The sequence below is a fragment of the Coffea arabica genome, chromosome 2e (assembly GCF_036785885.1).
Source record: "Coffea arabica cultivar ET-39 chromosome 2e, Coffea Arabica ET-39 HiFi, whole genome shotgun sequence".
Taxonomy (NCBI): Eukaryota; Viridiplantae; Streptophyta; class Magnoliopsida; order Gentianales; family Rubiaceae; genus Coffea; species Coffea arabica.
In genome coordinates, this window is record NC_092313.1 from 69,847,338 (window position 1) to 69,864,163 (window position 16,826).

General features: G+C 37.2%; 1 non-coding gene across 1 annotated transcript; it reads right to left on the minus strand.

The window, feature by feature from the left end:
* Positions 1–11,837: 11,837 nt before the first annotated feature.
* LOC113733575 (small nucleolar RNA R71) lies at positions 11,838–11,944 on the minus strand. The gene has a single exon (XR_003459080.1). It is a non-coding gene; the product is annotated as a small nucleolar RNA R71 (small nucleolar RNA).
* Between the last annotated feature and the right edge of the window lie 4,882 nt (positions 11,945–16,826).

Sequence of the window (16,826 nt, forward strand, 5' to 3'; positions counted from 1 at the left end):
AGAGTGATTTAGAATCACGATTTGAAGCCATCTTTTTATCTTAAACTTTGTTTTTGTTCAGCTATTTTATTTTTAATATCCCTGGCAATTCCATTGATAATCTATGTTTTCAGAACCGGACCGGGTATCGACTCGGTCAAGCTCAAGGGTCAGGGGTCAATGGGTTCAATTGGGTTCGATCGGGGTTGAATCGGATGACATCATAAATAAAAATTATTTAAAAATTAAAATATTATATGTAAAATACCTAATAACATATTAATATTAATAAAGGTGTATTCATATATATTTGATGTTTCAAATATATTTAACAAGAAAAAACAAAGAAATTAGAACAATTAAGTAGTAATTTATATTATTTAATGAGTATTAACAAGTTTAGGATTAAAATTATAGACTTAATTGAAAAATAACACCAAACTTTAAGACAACATTTATAAAGTATGAAATATTTGAGGTATATTAACAATTTTTAACAACCTAGGGGTCAAATTATAATATTAAAAATATTTTGACCTTTCAAAAAAAAAGTAAAAAAAAAAAAGATTCTTTCATCATGGCTCAAAATCTCCGAATATGTTTCCCTCCCGTTATCTCAGGACAAAAGTCAAAAAAGGCTGCTCACGAAAATGATGGTGATGACAAGCCCAGTTCTTATTTTCCGGTCAAACGGGGTCAAACCCGGTTTTTGACCAGGATTGATCGAATTTTTAATCTTCCGGTTTTTAAAGCTAACTCGGACCGGACAAGTGACCGGTTCCCGGTTCGACTGGTCGGACCGGCCGGTCCGATCCGAGTTTGAAAACAGAGTTGATAATAAAAGAGCCCCTCAGAAACTTATTCTAAAATTTCCCAACAAACTTTCATGTTCACTAGCTGTTTTCACCAGAAAAATCCTTTATACCACCCAATTTATACTCTTTTTCTTTTCTTTTCTTTTCTATTTTTTTAAGATTACTAGATAGAGTCCTGCTTAACAAGTTATCTAAGGCCACTCCATAGATAAAAACCTAAAGAAAATATTGACATTCTGAATTTCATAGTGGCCCAAAATTTTTTGGCTTCTAGATCAATTTGGTATGGGAGTCCAAATTCCAGAATCAGGTGTCTTGCACGGGTACGAGAATCTGGTGTTTATGTATACGTTTCGTGCTTTCCTTCAATTGTTAAAGATTGATTGTAGAAAAATAAATGTGCATTCGTTTCAACGAATTTTCAATGGTGAAAACATCCAATTTTAACTTTTTTTTTCAACAAATTTGATTGCAATAAAAAAAGATTCGAAGCTCATATTTTGGGTGCTACAACCCATTTGTCCTTGGTCCAATCTTGATCAGGCCCCAATTGGACGTGTTCAAAATCAATAAAATGGTACTATTTCTCCAATCGTTAGCCATCATATTTTGTTGAATACTACAATTCTTAATGATAAGTGAATATTTCACATATATTTCGTATGATTTTGCACGAGTTTTTGTTATATTTTTAGAGGATCATAGCCATATTTAAGCTCTTTTTGGTGCAAATTGCTTCGAGTGTTGTTTAGTAATCGGAACTTGTAAAATGAGTAGATTAATGCATAGACATGTGATATTTTATAGGTTATTGGTGCATGAAACACTTACATAAGATAAAGAAGAGGAAAAGTGCTAGTTGGAGGACAACGTACAAGTGAAACAAGGAGCGAAAGAGGAAAGAATTTGAAGCTGGAAATAGGGGAGAGGGATCCGAGCCCAGATCCATTCTCATCCCCTGTGATCCAAGGCCAGGCGATCTGCTCTTAGATCGCTTTGAAGAAGGCCTCGGATACTACATGAAGAACGTGTGAAGAAAATGCAGAAGGAACAGATCCGAGCTCGGATCACTTTTTCACCCCTCAGATCCAGGCCTCGGATCTTCCTCTCTCCTCTGCAATTTACAGAACAACTTGTGCTCATTTCACATTTACTTTTTGACTCATATTTCACACAAAATTTCGGCTGAAAGCTGACGACCTCTTGTACACTTGAAGAAGCAATATGCGAAGATTTCAATAAAGGGCAAATTTGGAAAGAAAAGGAGAAAAAGACATTATTGGAGAGAGAGAAAAGAGACCTTTTTGTGAAGAAAAAGGGAACTTTTGTAGGGGAATTTTTGGAGCAGCTTAGTTAGGTTTTCTCTCCATATTTTCTCTCTAGCTAGGACTTTTTGTGAAGAACAATTGGAGACTTCATTGTACACCATTTTGTTGAAGAAATTGAAGATCATTGGGAGTTTCTTCATTATTTTGGCTAAACTTTCCTTTTCTATCTTTAACTTGTGATTCATGATGTGTTCATGCAATGAAACTATGTGTTTTTTTATTATATCTTATATGAGTAACTAAATTTCTAGATCTAGAGAGTAGATAAAACTTATGACTACTTGATATGAAGTGGATATGATTTACACTTGTTACATCTTGTATTAACTTGTTTACTTGTGCATGCTTATCATTTTGTTATTGCTTGATCACCAATAGCAAGTTCTTAGTTGTTATTATTCAATGAAAGTTGGTAATAATAATGAAACAACAAGAGTAGAGCTTGACGTGTAGACTCATGAGAATAAAAGTACACTTAAGTAGATTAACTTGCATTTCATAAAGGAAACAAGAGTAGATCAAGTTATTCATCATGAGAATAGGGAAAACTAGAATACATCTAGGCCATTTCATCATGAAAATGAGATTTGGTAATATTGGAAATGAATACCTAGTTAAACAAGGGTTGTAATAAGATGTAAATCTATTCATTTGTATTGTTTATGCCATAAGTGGAATCTACATCCCTAAACTCAAGTATTTAGTGAATTTCCTCCATTTGTTATCTTGCAATTGTCTAGTTAAGATTTGTAGGTAGTAGTAATTATAGATTCTCTTGCTTAAATTGATTGTAGTCTAAATAATAGAGTAAGTGATGACCTAGTACTTGAAATATCGCTTTCTGTGGGATTGATAGGGATATAATTATGCATTTTATTTGTGGTTATTTGGTCTTAATTTTGGCAGTTTAGTATACAAAGTATTGGATTTCTGCTCATAATTAGTATTTGTGTTAATTACAGGCAATTAGTGTTGAAAGTGACGAAAGGGAGACAAAATCCAGAAGACTCTTGCCTCTAAGGCGTGGCCACGCCTTAGAAGGTGGACGAAACCGAAAGACGGACCATGGTCCACGTGAACCCGAAGCACTGGATTGGAACCTTGAAACAAAAGTTGTGGGCCTCCTAACCCTTTGAAGACGACTGGCGGCTACAAAAGGCGAAAGAGACCAAAAAGAAAAGGGGATTGACGTTTTGTGATTTGGGGAGATTAGCTCTAGTTTTCTTATTTTTGTTCCCTAGCCGTCAGACGTCGGGAGACCTTTTCGTTTTCGCACTTGGTTTTGGATTTTTCTTCTCTCGGCTTTTGCTTTATCATTGTGAGTGGCTTAGCGGCCGCATTGTTTTTCACTTCATCTTGGATTCAGCAAAAACTTCATGAAAACTATGAATTGCTTCGTCGTTATGTGGCAAGGCTGAATCTTTTATCTAGTTGAGGAATAAATCAAGGATTGGAGCACCATAACTGTGAAATCGTTTTAATTGTTTTATTTTTGATTTATATGTTCATGGGTATTTGATTATTCTCTATTTTTCCCTGAGTTATTACTGTTTAGATTTATTGGATAATTAGGCCTGTTATTCGATTGTCTAAATAATTGATAGCCAATTAGGATGTTGGCGCGTCGCCTTTAAGTATCTTGATTAGTGGCAAACGAGACAATTTTACCGCCTCGCAAGCGGTTTAATTTGGATCGTGGGGATAATTAATCTAGCCTAAATAAACCCGCATGTGTGTTTGTCATCTAGAATTGGGTCTTTCTAATTCCTAATGCTGTGGCTACATTAAATCCTGTGAGCATTCCTGGGGTTGTCTAATCACAAGAGGGTAGTTTATGAGCGTCTCTTGACTACCATAAATTAAGGAAAGATTGGTGGTTGGGTGCGTCGCTTGATCACTATAACCAGTTTATTCGTGAGTATATGAATTGTCCCTTGTATCTGTGATCAGTTGTGTGCTTCGGTGCCAAGATTAATTCCTTGACTAGGTTGTTTTAATTAATTGTTATTTGTGTAGTTTGGTTCCTGCTATCTTAATCAACTTTAAATTTCAGTTTTTATTCCTTTTTAATTAGTTGGTACTACTGCTAAAAATCCCCCCCATTCTCCTGTGTGATTTGCCTACCTGTTCCCCGGCAACGGCGCCAAAATTTGGAAGAAAAGGCAGAGAGCAAAAGCTCTCCCGAGATAGTTTCTCATCTTCCTCTCCCCCCTTCCTGGCAGGTTTACAAGAGCCAAAAAGGAAGAATCTGAGCAAGAGATTTTGGACACCTTCAGGAAAGTGGAGATCAATATTCCTTTATTGGATGCTATTAGGCAATTGCCCAAATATGCTAAATTTTTGAAGGGCTTATGCGCTAACCGCAATAAGTTGAGTCTGGATGACAAGGTGAAGGTGGGGGAGAATGTCTCAGCGATGTTTCAAAGGAAGTTGCCCCAGAAATGCAAGGATCCAGGTATGTTTACTATACCATGCATAATTGGCAATCAAAGAATTGAAAAAAGCATGCTTGACTTAGGTGCTTCAATAAATGTCATGCCTCTCTCAATTTTTAAAGTTTTGAATTTAGGACCCCTCAAAGAAACTAGGGTAATCATTCAACTAGCTGACAGGTCGAATGTCTACCCTGAGGGCCTAGTTGAAGATGTTCTAGTAAAGGTCAATGAATTCATTTTTCCTGTGGATTTTTACATTGTTGATATGAATGATGCATACTCTACTGATTCAGCAGTGATTCTTTTGGGTAGACCCTTCATGAGTACAGCAAGGACTAAAATAGATGTACATGAAGGGACTTTATCTGTGGAATTTGATGGAGAGAAGATCACTTTTAACATTTTTGATGCAATGAAGCATCCTGAGGATACTGAGTCTGTAAATTTTGTTGGCATGACTAACACTATTGTGCAAGAGAATTTTGAACAGAATTTCATGGGGGACAAGTTGGACTTTGTCTTGCAACAAGGCAAGACCAATTTGGAAGTGGACGACATGGAGGAGGAGGAAGTCAAAGAAGCTATCATGTCCTTACATTCACTACATCCGCTTCCAGGCAGGTTTGAAAATTCTTTTCTACCATTACCCACTTCTAATGAAAGGATTCTACCTTCTGTTCAACAGGCACCTAATGTGGAATTGAAGGAACTGCCCCAGCATTTGAAATATGCTTACTTGGGAGATAACAAGACTTTGCCTGTAATCATTGCCAATGATTTAACTGCGTTGCAAGAAGAGAGGCTCTTACGAGTCTTACGGGAATTTAAACCAGCAATTGGATGGACGTTAGCAGACATCAAAGGCATCAATCCATCCATTTGCATGCATCACATCCTTTTGGAGTCGGACGTAAAACCCGTGAGAGAGCATCAACGCAAGCTCAATCCTGCAATGAAGGAGGTGGTGATGAAGGAGATTCTCAAGCTCTTAGAATTAGGAATTATTTTTCCTATTTCTGACAGCCAGTGGGTGAGTCCAGTCCATGTTGTTCCCAAGAAAACTAGAATCACGTTGGTGAAAAATGAAAAGAATGAGTTAGTGCCAATGAGATTGCAAAATGGGTGGAGAATGTGCATTGACTTTAGGAAGTTAAATGCCGCAACTCGGAAAGACCATTTTCCACTCCCATTTATTGATGAAATGCTTGAGAGGTTGGCAGGTAAGTGTTTCTTTTGCTTTTTAGATGGTTACTCTGGATATTATCAAATTATTGTTGCTCAAGAGGACCAACATAAAACTACTTTTACCTGCCCTTTTGGAACTTTTGCATATCGCCGTATGCCTTTTGGTTTGTGTAATGCTCCTGGAACATTTCAAAGATGCATGATGAGTATTTTCTCTGATATGATTGATAATTGCATTGAAATTTTCATGGATGATTTTACAGTATACGGTGATTCTTTTGATCAGTGCCTAGACCATTTAACAAAGGTTTTGAAAAGATGCATTGAAACAAACTTGGTTCTTAATTATGAAAAATGTCATTTCATGGTTAAGGAAGGCATAGTTTTGGGCCATGTTGTTTCATCAAGGGGTATTGAGGTAGATAAGGCTAAAATTGATTTGATCACTAGTCTACCTTACCCTACTAATGTCAAGGATATTCGTAGTTTTCTAGGCCATGCAGGTTTTTACAGGCGTTTCATAAAAGATTTTTCAAAAATTGCTCAACCATTGTCTCGCCTGCTTCAAAAGGAGGTGCCATTCAACTTTGGAGATGATTGCAAATTGTCCTTTGACACACTCAAGGGTATGTTGACCACGGCACCAATCATCCAACCCCCAGACTGGAAGCTATCCTTTGAGCTCATGTGTGACGCCAGTCAGTATGCCGTAGGAGCTGTGCTTGGACAGCGGAGTGGGAAGTGTAGTCACGTGATATACTATGCATCAAAAACATTGACACCAGCTCAATGCAACTACACCACCACGGAGAAGGAGCTTCTAGCCATTGTTTTCGCTTTTGAGAAATTTAGATCATATCTATTGGGGTCAAAAGTAACGGTTTACTCTGATCATGCAGCTTTGAAGTATCTCTTGTCAAAAAGGGAGTCCAAGCCAAGACTCATTCGTTGGGTGCTCTTGCTGCAAGAATTTGACTGGGAGATCAAGGATCGGAAAGGGGTGGATAATTCAGTAGCTGACCATTTGAGTAGGTTGATAAGAGAAGAGGAAGCAGTTCCCATATCTGAGGTATTTCCTGATGAACATCTTTTCTATCTCAAAGGTAAGGAACATTGGTATGCAGATATTGTGAACTTTTTGGTCAGTCATAAATTTCCTATTGGCATGAGTAAGAGTAAGAGAGATAAGATAGTCCATGATTCTCGATACTATATTTGGGACGAGCCATATCTGTGGAAAATAGGCTCTGATCAAATTATTCGTAGATGTGTACCTGAAAGTGAAACTCCTTCTATCCTTGCTCATTGTCATAATTATGCATGTGGTGGCCATTTTGGACCTAAGAGAACTGCTAGAAAAATCCTTGATTGTGGCTTTTATTGGGAAACATTGTTTCGTGATGCTTATACATTTTGTAAAAGTTGTGACAAATGTCAAAAATTTGAAAGTTTGTCTCATAGGGATGAAATGCCTCAAGTGCCTATGTTATTTTGTGAAGTGTTTGATGTTTGGGGTATGGACTTTATGGGACCTTTCCTAGCTCTTTTGGATTTTTGTATATTCTGTTAGCAGTTGACTATGTATCGAAATGGGTAGAAGCAAAGGCTACCCGGACTAATGATTCTCAAGTTATTGTAGGATTTCTCAAATCCCACATTTTTAGTAGGTTCGGGGTGCCGAGAGCCATCATCAGTGATCAAGGTACCCATTTCTGCAATCGCACCATTGCATCTCTCATGAGAAAATATGGAGTGCACCATCGTGTGAGTACAACATATCATCCTCAGACCAATGGGCAAGCTGAAGTCTCCAATCGGGAGATCAAGAGTGTATTGGAGAAAACGGTTAACCCCAACCGTAAGGATTGGAGCTTGCGATTGGATGATGCTTGGTGGGCATATCGAACCGCGTATAAAATGCCAATTGGAATGTCCCCATATAGGTTGGTGTTTGGTAAGATGTGTCATTTACCTGTGGCTATTGAGCATCGTGCATTCTGGGCAGTCAAGCAATGCAATTTTCATGCGGATAGAGATGGCAAAGAGAGAAAGCTCCAACTCCAGGAGTTGGAGGAAATTCGTCTTGAAGCATATGACAATGCACGTTTGTACAAAGAGCGTACCAAGCAGTTTCATGACCGCCTATTGCGTGCGAAACACTTTTTCCCAGGACAAAAGGTACTCTTGTTCAATTCCCGGTTGAAATTCATGCCAGGTAAGTTAAAATCCCGTTGGATTGGACCATATGTGGTAGTCAATGTTTTTCCTAATGGTGTGGTTGAAATCCAGAGTTTAGAAACTAATAAGCGTTTTACGATTAATGGTCATCGTTTAAAACCGTTTGTTGATATTTCAGACATTGACACTGTGGAAGAGGTACACTTGATAGATCCTATCTATGCCTAATTGCTCACTGCGGAGTCGTCTAGCCAAAGACGTTAAAGAAAGGCGCTTCTTGGGAGACAACCCAAGGCTTCTCTTTCATTTTTCGTTGATTTTGGGTTGTTTTATTTTATTGCAAGTGTTCTTTTTGGTGTTGGGCAGGAGACTTGGATTTACAAGGCGTGCCCACGCCTTATAAGTGATGCTCTTGAACACCGTAGAAATGCTTGGGCAGAAGACTCTGCCTTGTAAGGCGTGGGCACGCCTTACAGCAACTCTGGTCTACTCTGGGGACACAGGCTTGGATTGAAGACTTCCGCTTCCATCTGAAGCAACGCTACACCACACTACCGTCGGAGGCTCCACGGTGCCAGTCCCTGACACCTCCTCTACCATGGCATTTTGCTGCAGTTTTTATTCATTCAGGGAAGTTTTTTGCTCCCTTCACTTGACTTCAACTTTTCGTTCTTACATTGAGGACAATGTAGACTTTAGGTGTGGGGGGAGTAGTCTAGCTTTTCCTTCTTACTGCTTTTCCTTCTTCCTTAAAAAAAAACAAAAACAAAAAAAAAAACAAAACAAAACCTTTACCTTACCTTTTGGGATTTTTATGGTTAGCCCTGATAAGCCATGGCTAGATTTTTTAAATTTAACTATCGTTACGGTTTTAGATGATAATATGTTAAGTATGATATGGTAAAATTTTAGGATGACTCTCTGGTAAATATTTGAGATTTTGTGACTCTTGCAATTTCTTTTGGTTAACTTTTCTAGGCATTGTAAATATTTGTCTGACATTTTTGTGTGAACTGGTTCAATTATTAATCTTAGTTCTCCATGTTAAGGAAATGAAGCAGGCTTGCATAGTTTTAATTTTACTTGGGTGTTTATTTGTGAATAACATTCGGCTATACTCCGCTGGTTATCATTGACTAGCAACCGGGGGTCTTCACCTAAAGTGTCGATTTTCGCGTCAAAAAGCAGCGATAACTATGAGTATGTGGTCTTTAAGCGGTTTAAGTTGAGTAACCGGGCTCCTTCATTGAAGAGATGTCAGAGTTCGCGTCAAAAGACTTGAATGGCTCAAGACTAAGCACTTCCTTCAAAAAAAAAAGGGGAAAAAGAAACAGGAAAAAAAATGAAAATGATGAAAAAAAAAAAAAAAGTATACGAGCATGAAAGTATGCGAATAATTGTATTGCCTGCGGATCCATGAGTCTTTATGTTGAGATGTTGCTTAATGGTTGGACCAGTTATTAAAGAATGTTGGTTGGATATTTTCTATTCTTAGATTAGTTAGTCTGGATTTGAAAGAGTCATTGGTTTCAAAAGCTAGTTGGAGAGTTATCTCGTAAAATTTGCCATTAGTACTTGACAGTTATCTAAATTATACATTGGCAATAGTTGCTTTGATTAATAGCCATTGTTTTGAATTCAACTGCTGCAAAATGTTTGCTCGCTTGGTTGTGTATTTAAAGTTTGAAATGCTTGAGGACAAGCATTGTCTTGGTGTGGGAGAATTTGATAGGGATATAATTATGCATTTTATTTGTGGTTATTTGGTCTTAATTTTGGCAGTTTAGTATACAAAGTATTGGATTTCTGCTCATAATTAGTATTTGTGTTAATTACAGGCAATTAGTGTTGAAAGTGACGAAAGGGAGACAAAATCCAGAAGACTCTTGCCTCTAAGGCGTGGCCACGCCTTAGAAGGTGGACGAAACCGAAAGACGGACCATGGTCCACGTGAACCCGAAGCACTGGATTGGAACCTTGAAACAAAAGTTGTGGGCCTCCTAACCCTTTGAAGACGACTGGCGGCTACAAAAGGCGAAAGAGACCAAAAAGAAAAGGGGATTGACGTTTTGTGATTTGGGGAGATTAGCTCTAGTTTTCTTATTTTTGTTCCCTAGCCGTCAGACGTCGGGAGACCTTTTCGTTTTCGCACTTGGTTTTGGATTTTTCTTCTCTCGGCTTTTGCTTTATCATTGTGAGTGGCTTAGCGGCCGCATTGTTTTTCACTTCATCTTGGATTCAGCAAAAACTTCATGAAAACTATGAATTGCTTCGTCGTTATGTGGCAAGGCTGAATCTTTTATCTAGTTGAGGAATAAATCAAGGATTGGAGCACCATAACTGTGAAATCGTTTTAATTGTTTTATTTTTGATTTATATGTTCATGGGTATTTGATTATTCTCTATTTTTCCCTGAGTTATTACTGTTTAGATTTATTGGATAATTAGGCCTGTTATTCGATTGTCTAAATAATTGATAGCCAATTAGGATGTTGGCGCGTCGCCTTTAAATATCTTGATTAGTGGCAAACGAGACAATTTTACCGCCTCGCAAGCGGTTTAATTTGGATCGTGGGGATAATTAATCTAGCCTAAATAAACCCGCATGTGTGTTTGTCATCTAGAATTGGGTCTTTCTAATTCCTAATGCTGTGGCTACATTAAATCCTGTGAGCATTCCTGGGGTTGTCTAATCACAAGAGGGTAGTTTATGAGCGTCTCTTGACTACCATAAATTAAGGAAAGATTGGTGGTTGGGTGCGTCGCTTGATCACTATAACCAGTTTATTCGTGAGTATATGAATTGTCCCTTGTATCTGTGATCAGTTGTGTGCTTCGGTGCCAAGATTAATTCCTTGACTAGGTTGTTTTAATTAATTGTTATTTGTGTAGTTTGGTTCCTGCTATCTTAATCAACTTTAAATTTCAGTTTTTATTCCTTTTTAATTAGTTGGTACTACTGCTAAAAATCCCCCCCATTCTCCTGTGTGATTTGCCTACCTGTTCCCTGAGGAGACGACCCTACTCACCACTATACTCATTCAGTTTTGATAGTAGGTCTAATGTAAATTTTATTTTTGGTGGTTTGACACCCACCAGGGATCGACCCGATATTTGCCCAAAACTACTAATTTAACCTGTATATTTGCAGTCCAAACGGGTAAAATTCAGAATTAAACTTGTACTTATATAAAAAATCCTTCAAGTTTTTGGCGCCGTTACCGGGAACCGGCAATATTAGAACCTAACAAGTTTTATCGATTTAGATCTTTATATTAGTTTAGTTGATATTAGTGTAGTGAAAAGTCTTGTTAATATTTTGGATTGGATTTTTATTTATTTTTGTAATATAATTACTACATTGTCTCTATTTTTCAATTTTGTAGTGTATGCATCGAGTTTTACGTATAGTAGTACTTTTTGATTCGAAAATTGAAAGGACACTAAGAAGACAAAGAAGGCATACACCACAGGAAGAAGGAGTGCAACATATAGAGGGAATCACTATAGAGCTATCCTTTGAAGAAAAGATGGCGGAAAACGAAGCAAATAGGCGAGCTCTTAGAGATTTTGCTCTATCGGGGACATAAGGATCCCAAACAAGTATAGCACGGCCGATGATAAATACTAACAATTTTGAAATTAAATCATCATTAATTCAAATGGTTCAACAATCTCAATTTGGAGGTAATGCCGTAGAGGATCCAAATGCACACTTAGTCACATTTTTGGAGATATGTGATACAATTAAAATGAATGGAGTTAGTAACGATGCTATAAGGCTAAGGTTGTTCCCATTTTCATTGAGAGATAATGCTAAAATTTGGCTATACTCTTATGCCCCCAACACTTTCATCACATGAGATGATTTATTATGAGTATTTTTGAATAAGTACTTTCCACCGGACAAGACGGCTAAACTTAGAATGGATATCACTAGTTTTATCCAACAAGAGGGTGAATCATTATATGAGACATGGGAAAGATTTATAGATTTGTTTCGAAAATGTTCACATCATGGACTTCCCGATTGGCTAATCGCACAAACTTTCTATAATGGTTTATCTTTTTCTACTAAAATGACTATTGATGCAGTCGCAGGTGGAGCTTTAATGGGTAAATCACCCCAAGAAATCCGAAATTTGATAGAAGAAATGGCTGCAAACAATTAACAATGGGCCAATGAGAGAGGTAATCCGAGGCGCCACGCAGGTATGATTGAAATGGATAGGGGTGTGCATCGAATTCGAATTCGGTAATTCGGAAGTTTGAATTTGGAATTTTTCGAAATTTTGGTACCTGATAATTCGACCGAATTCGATTTCGAATTCACCAATTCCGAATTCGAATTCATACCGAATTCAATTCGGAATTCGGTAAATTCCGATTTCACCGATTTCACCGAATTCGGAAAAATTTATATATTATTATATAATATAGAATTTATAATATTATAAAATTTTATATTATATTATATTATATTATATAAATTTTATAAATTTTATATAATATTATATAGTATAAATTTTATATTACATGTATAAAAAATATATTTATATATTAAAAACGAATTTGAAATCGAAATCGGAATTCGAATTCCGATTTCGAATTGTGAATTCGAAATCGGAAATTCCGATTTGAAAAACTCCATTACCGAATTCGAACCAAATTCGAAATATATGAATTCGGAAAATCCGAATTCGATTCCGATTTCCGATTTACCGATTTCGAAAATTCCGAATTCAATTCGAATTCGGTCGGTAAATCGGAATTTTTCGATTTTGCACACCCCTAGAAATGGACACTCTCAACATGTGACTAATGACTTGTTGTTCATCTAATGCACATATGACTTGTTGTTCTATATGTGGAGGTGAACATGATACTAATGATTGTGTTGATTTTGAGCAGGTACAATTTGTCAGTAACTACAATCGAAATGCTCAAAATAACCCCTACTCAAACACTTACAATCCAGGGTGGAGAAATCATCCAAATTTTGGGTGGAGAGATCAAGGCAATGCTCAAAGGATGACCAACCCACCGGGATTCCAACCAAGGCAACAACAGGTAAATACTAAATCAGATTGGAAGATAACGGTGGAGAAGTTAGCCAAGGGCACATCGGAAAGATTCGAACGAGCTGAGGGGCGACTGGACCAATTGGCTGGGATGTATAAAAATTTGGAGGTTCAAATTGCCAATGCAATCAATAACAGAAACCCTGGCAAATTGTCGAGTAAAATCGAAGTGAATCCGAGAGAGCATGTCAATACTATCACTCTTAGAAGTGGTAAAATGGTTGAGAGACCTGACTCTAGTAATTCAAGTGGTGAAAAAGATAAGGAACAAGCATACGAAGGAGTAAAAGAAAGTCAAAATGATCATATTGTTATTGATATTGATGTACCTCCTCCTCATTTAAATTCTAATGTGATTCTTTTCCTCACAGGTTGAAAAAACATGGAAAAGATCGGGAGTTTGAAAAGTTTCTCAAAATTTTTAAAAAATTGCACATTAACATTCTTTTTATTGATGCTATTACACAGATTCCCTCTTACGTGCGTTTCTTGAAAGATATCATGTCAAGAAAGAGGAAAATTGTAGATAACGAAATGATAGCGTTAACGGAAGAGTGTAGTGCATTGATTAAGAGCAAACTCTCTCCTAAATTAAAAGATCCGGGGAGTTTTTCTATTCCTTGTACTACTGGTCAATTGCATTTTTCTATTACTTTATGTGATTTAGATGCAAGTGTGTCACTTATACCCTTATAGGTTGCTCGGAGGTTGCGATTTCAAGAGTTGAAAGCTACCAATATCACATTGCAGTTGGCGGATCGATCAATTACACATCCAATTGGTACTTTGGAAAATGTGCTCATAAGGGTAAGACAATCTATTATACATGTGGATTTTGTTGTCTTAGATATTGAGGAAGATGTGAGAATACCAATTATTCTAGGACGACTGTTTTTAGCCACCGCACGAACTATAATTGATGTAGAAAAAAGTAAGCTTATATTACGGGTTAATGGTGAGAAATTGGAATTCAATTTGGTTAATAAAGAAGGGGGTATAGAGCCAATTGCTCTTGTTTCTAATATGCCATACGATGAAAAAGTTAACCAAGGAATGAATGCAGAAGTTAACTCTATAAATTTTCTTGGTACTAACTCTCATGGTGTAGGAGCAAGTGAGGTGAAAATAAGGACGGAAGTTGGCTTGATAAAGTTGCCATTCCATGAAGAAAGTGATGAAAAGTTGATCCAACTCGAAAAAGGCAAGCAAATTTCATTCCAAGATGAAGTCGAGCCTTTATATGACAAGTGTAATACTCCTCCTTGGCATTTGAAGAATTTGGACTGTGGAAATCAACGCATGGCTCACCACATGATAAATTGGCTCGGGAGTTTCGACCCGTGGGGAGAAAATCGCTCCCTAATGTTCTAAAATGAGCCAAATCTTTTGAGTCGAGCCAACGACTATAAACAATAGCGCTAGTTAGGAGGCAACCCAACGATTTTTTTAGTTTTAATTTATCTTTAATGTGTTTTTCATTAGTTGGTGTGAGTTTTAATGTTTCATTGGTTTTGTAGGGTTCGCCAAATCTGAAGGATCGCTTTTAAGGTTCACAAGGAATGCTAAAGTCGGAAAAAGGGAAGCTTAATTTTGGATTTTGTCTTAAGTGCCTAAATTTCTCTTTCATATCTTAAATTATGCACTTTCATGATTTTCAAGTGAGTTTCGGTGATAACATGTTTATATACACTCGTTAACTCATTTGATGTGCATTTCATACCAAAAAGTATAATTTTAGTATTAAAGTGCAAAAATAATTAAAGAATCTCAACCCTCGATTTGCAATTTAGAGGTGTTTGATGTGTTTTGGAAGGTTGGATTGAGTGTTTGGGATATATTACACTTGCGTGTGGTGGTGAAATTGTGAAAAAATTCATCCCAAGTGTAATTCAGAAATAGTAGGAAAAAGTTGTCAGAATTGGAAAAAAATTACAATTTTTGCAATTGTTACAAAAATAGACCGATCCGAGCTCGGATCCGAGAAAATTGTCTAGGATCCGAGGGCTCGTCTGTTCTTCTGGCTACCCGGATCCGAGCCCAACTGATCCGAGGGCTGATCAAAACCGATACGAGCTCGGATCGGTTCGGGGTTAAAGCAGAAACGGGGTCTCGGTTCCGCATTTTTTTTAGTTTTTCTTCTTCTTCTTCACCGAAATGCTAACCCATCTCCTTCAATCTTCACTTGCATCCATTAATCTTCCAATTTTTCACCATAAAAACATCCCCAAACCTCTTGTGATCATTAACCCTCAACAAATTCGCATCAAACATCATCAAAAAGGGGTTTTAATCTTCACAAAGGGAATTAGGGTCGAATTGAAAATCTTCAGTTTGGGGTCAACTTTGGGCTTGTTTTTCCCGACATTTGGCATTATTAGCATCTTCTAGCATCACTCTACACCCTTGAGGTAACATTTCTCAACTTTCTTTGATATTTTACAATTCCCAATTTTCATTTTTATAGTTTTTTTGACATATTTTGGGAAATGCATAGTTGTTGAAATTTCTTATTGTATTTGTGCTACATTATGCTCAGATTATTAAACTTATTTTGATGCTTAGTAATGAGATATTTGTGGGTTTGGTGAAATTTTTCCTATTTTCTCTCATTTATTGGGTTAATGCACATTGTCACTTTTTGCTTGTAATTTCTTGCTCTCTTTGGATACTTTGGGCTTGTTTCAGGGAGTTAGAGATTTTTGTGCCAATTAGATGATAACATGTGACAATTTGGCCAAATTGGTATGAATTTCTTGGATTAAATTGCGAGGAAGTTGTGAATTGTTGAAATTGAGGATGCTATATGAATGTGCATTTAGATGTCGATTTAAGGTGATTTTAGAAGTTCTACTTCGTGACACATCGTTTTTGCAAGTTCATTATGCTTCGAGATTGTATACTATTCGTTAATATCATTTTAATTCTCAAGTTATAATCTTACATGGGCATTTTGATTGGAGTAGTGATTGGATTCTCATATATGCCATGTGATGAGATTTTGGATATGTAAATGCATTATAAATGTTGGGACTGTGTTTAAAAACTTGTCATGTGGGAAATTTTCTTGAATTTGGTGTTTGTTGGCAGGGAGTTTCGACTACGTATAGGGGAAACTCTGCTGAAATTTTTCAAATTCTTTTCCTTCATTTCGTTAGGGCCAATTTGTTTCAATCATGTTATCAATGTCTATCAGGTCCTTTTGTTTAAAATGTGAACTAATTTTTACATTGATATAGGCACGATGGTTCGAACGAAAAGGGCTATCATTCGCACTCATTCGCCTTCCTCGAGTGATGAACATACACCTTCATTGGCTAAAGAATCTTCTTCGCCTGAGTCGCCTCTTCACTCACGACGCAAGAGAACATCCACAAGTCGAGAGGAGTCACCTCCGGGCTATGATACCACACAGTTCATATCGCTAGAAAATCAACAGTGGTATGAGCCCGGGTTAGCCAAGGAGATCATCATTGAGAAGCATTTGGCGCCTGAGGTGGACGATCATTACAAGGTGTCCACGGCATTTGGTTGACTTGGATGGACGAACATTCTAAAGTTGCCGCGGCATTACTACTCGAACTTGGTGCAGAAATTTTATGCCAATGTGGAGGGTAAACAAGGACATAGTGGCAGTCAGATTATCTCTTGGGTTCGAGGCAAGGGGGTGGTCATCAATAAGGAGACAATTGCTAGGTATATCAAGTTCAAGGATGAGGGAGTGGATGTGAAGCTGACCAAGGAATTTAAGGCACGTGACCCTTGGCAAATAAAAGAAGCGATAGCACGACTTAAGGGCCAATATAGAGATAGAGGAAGTTTGAAAAA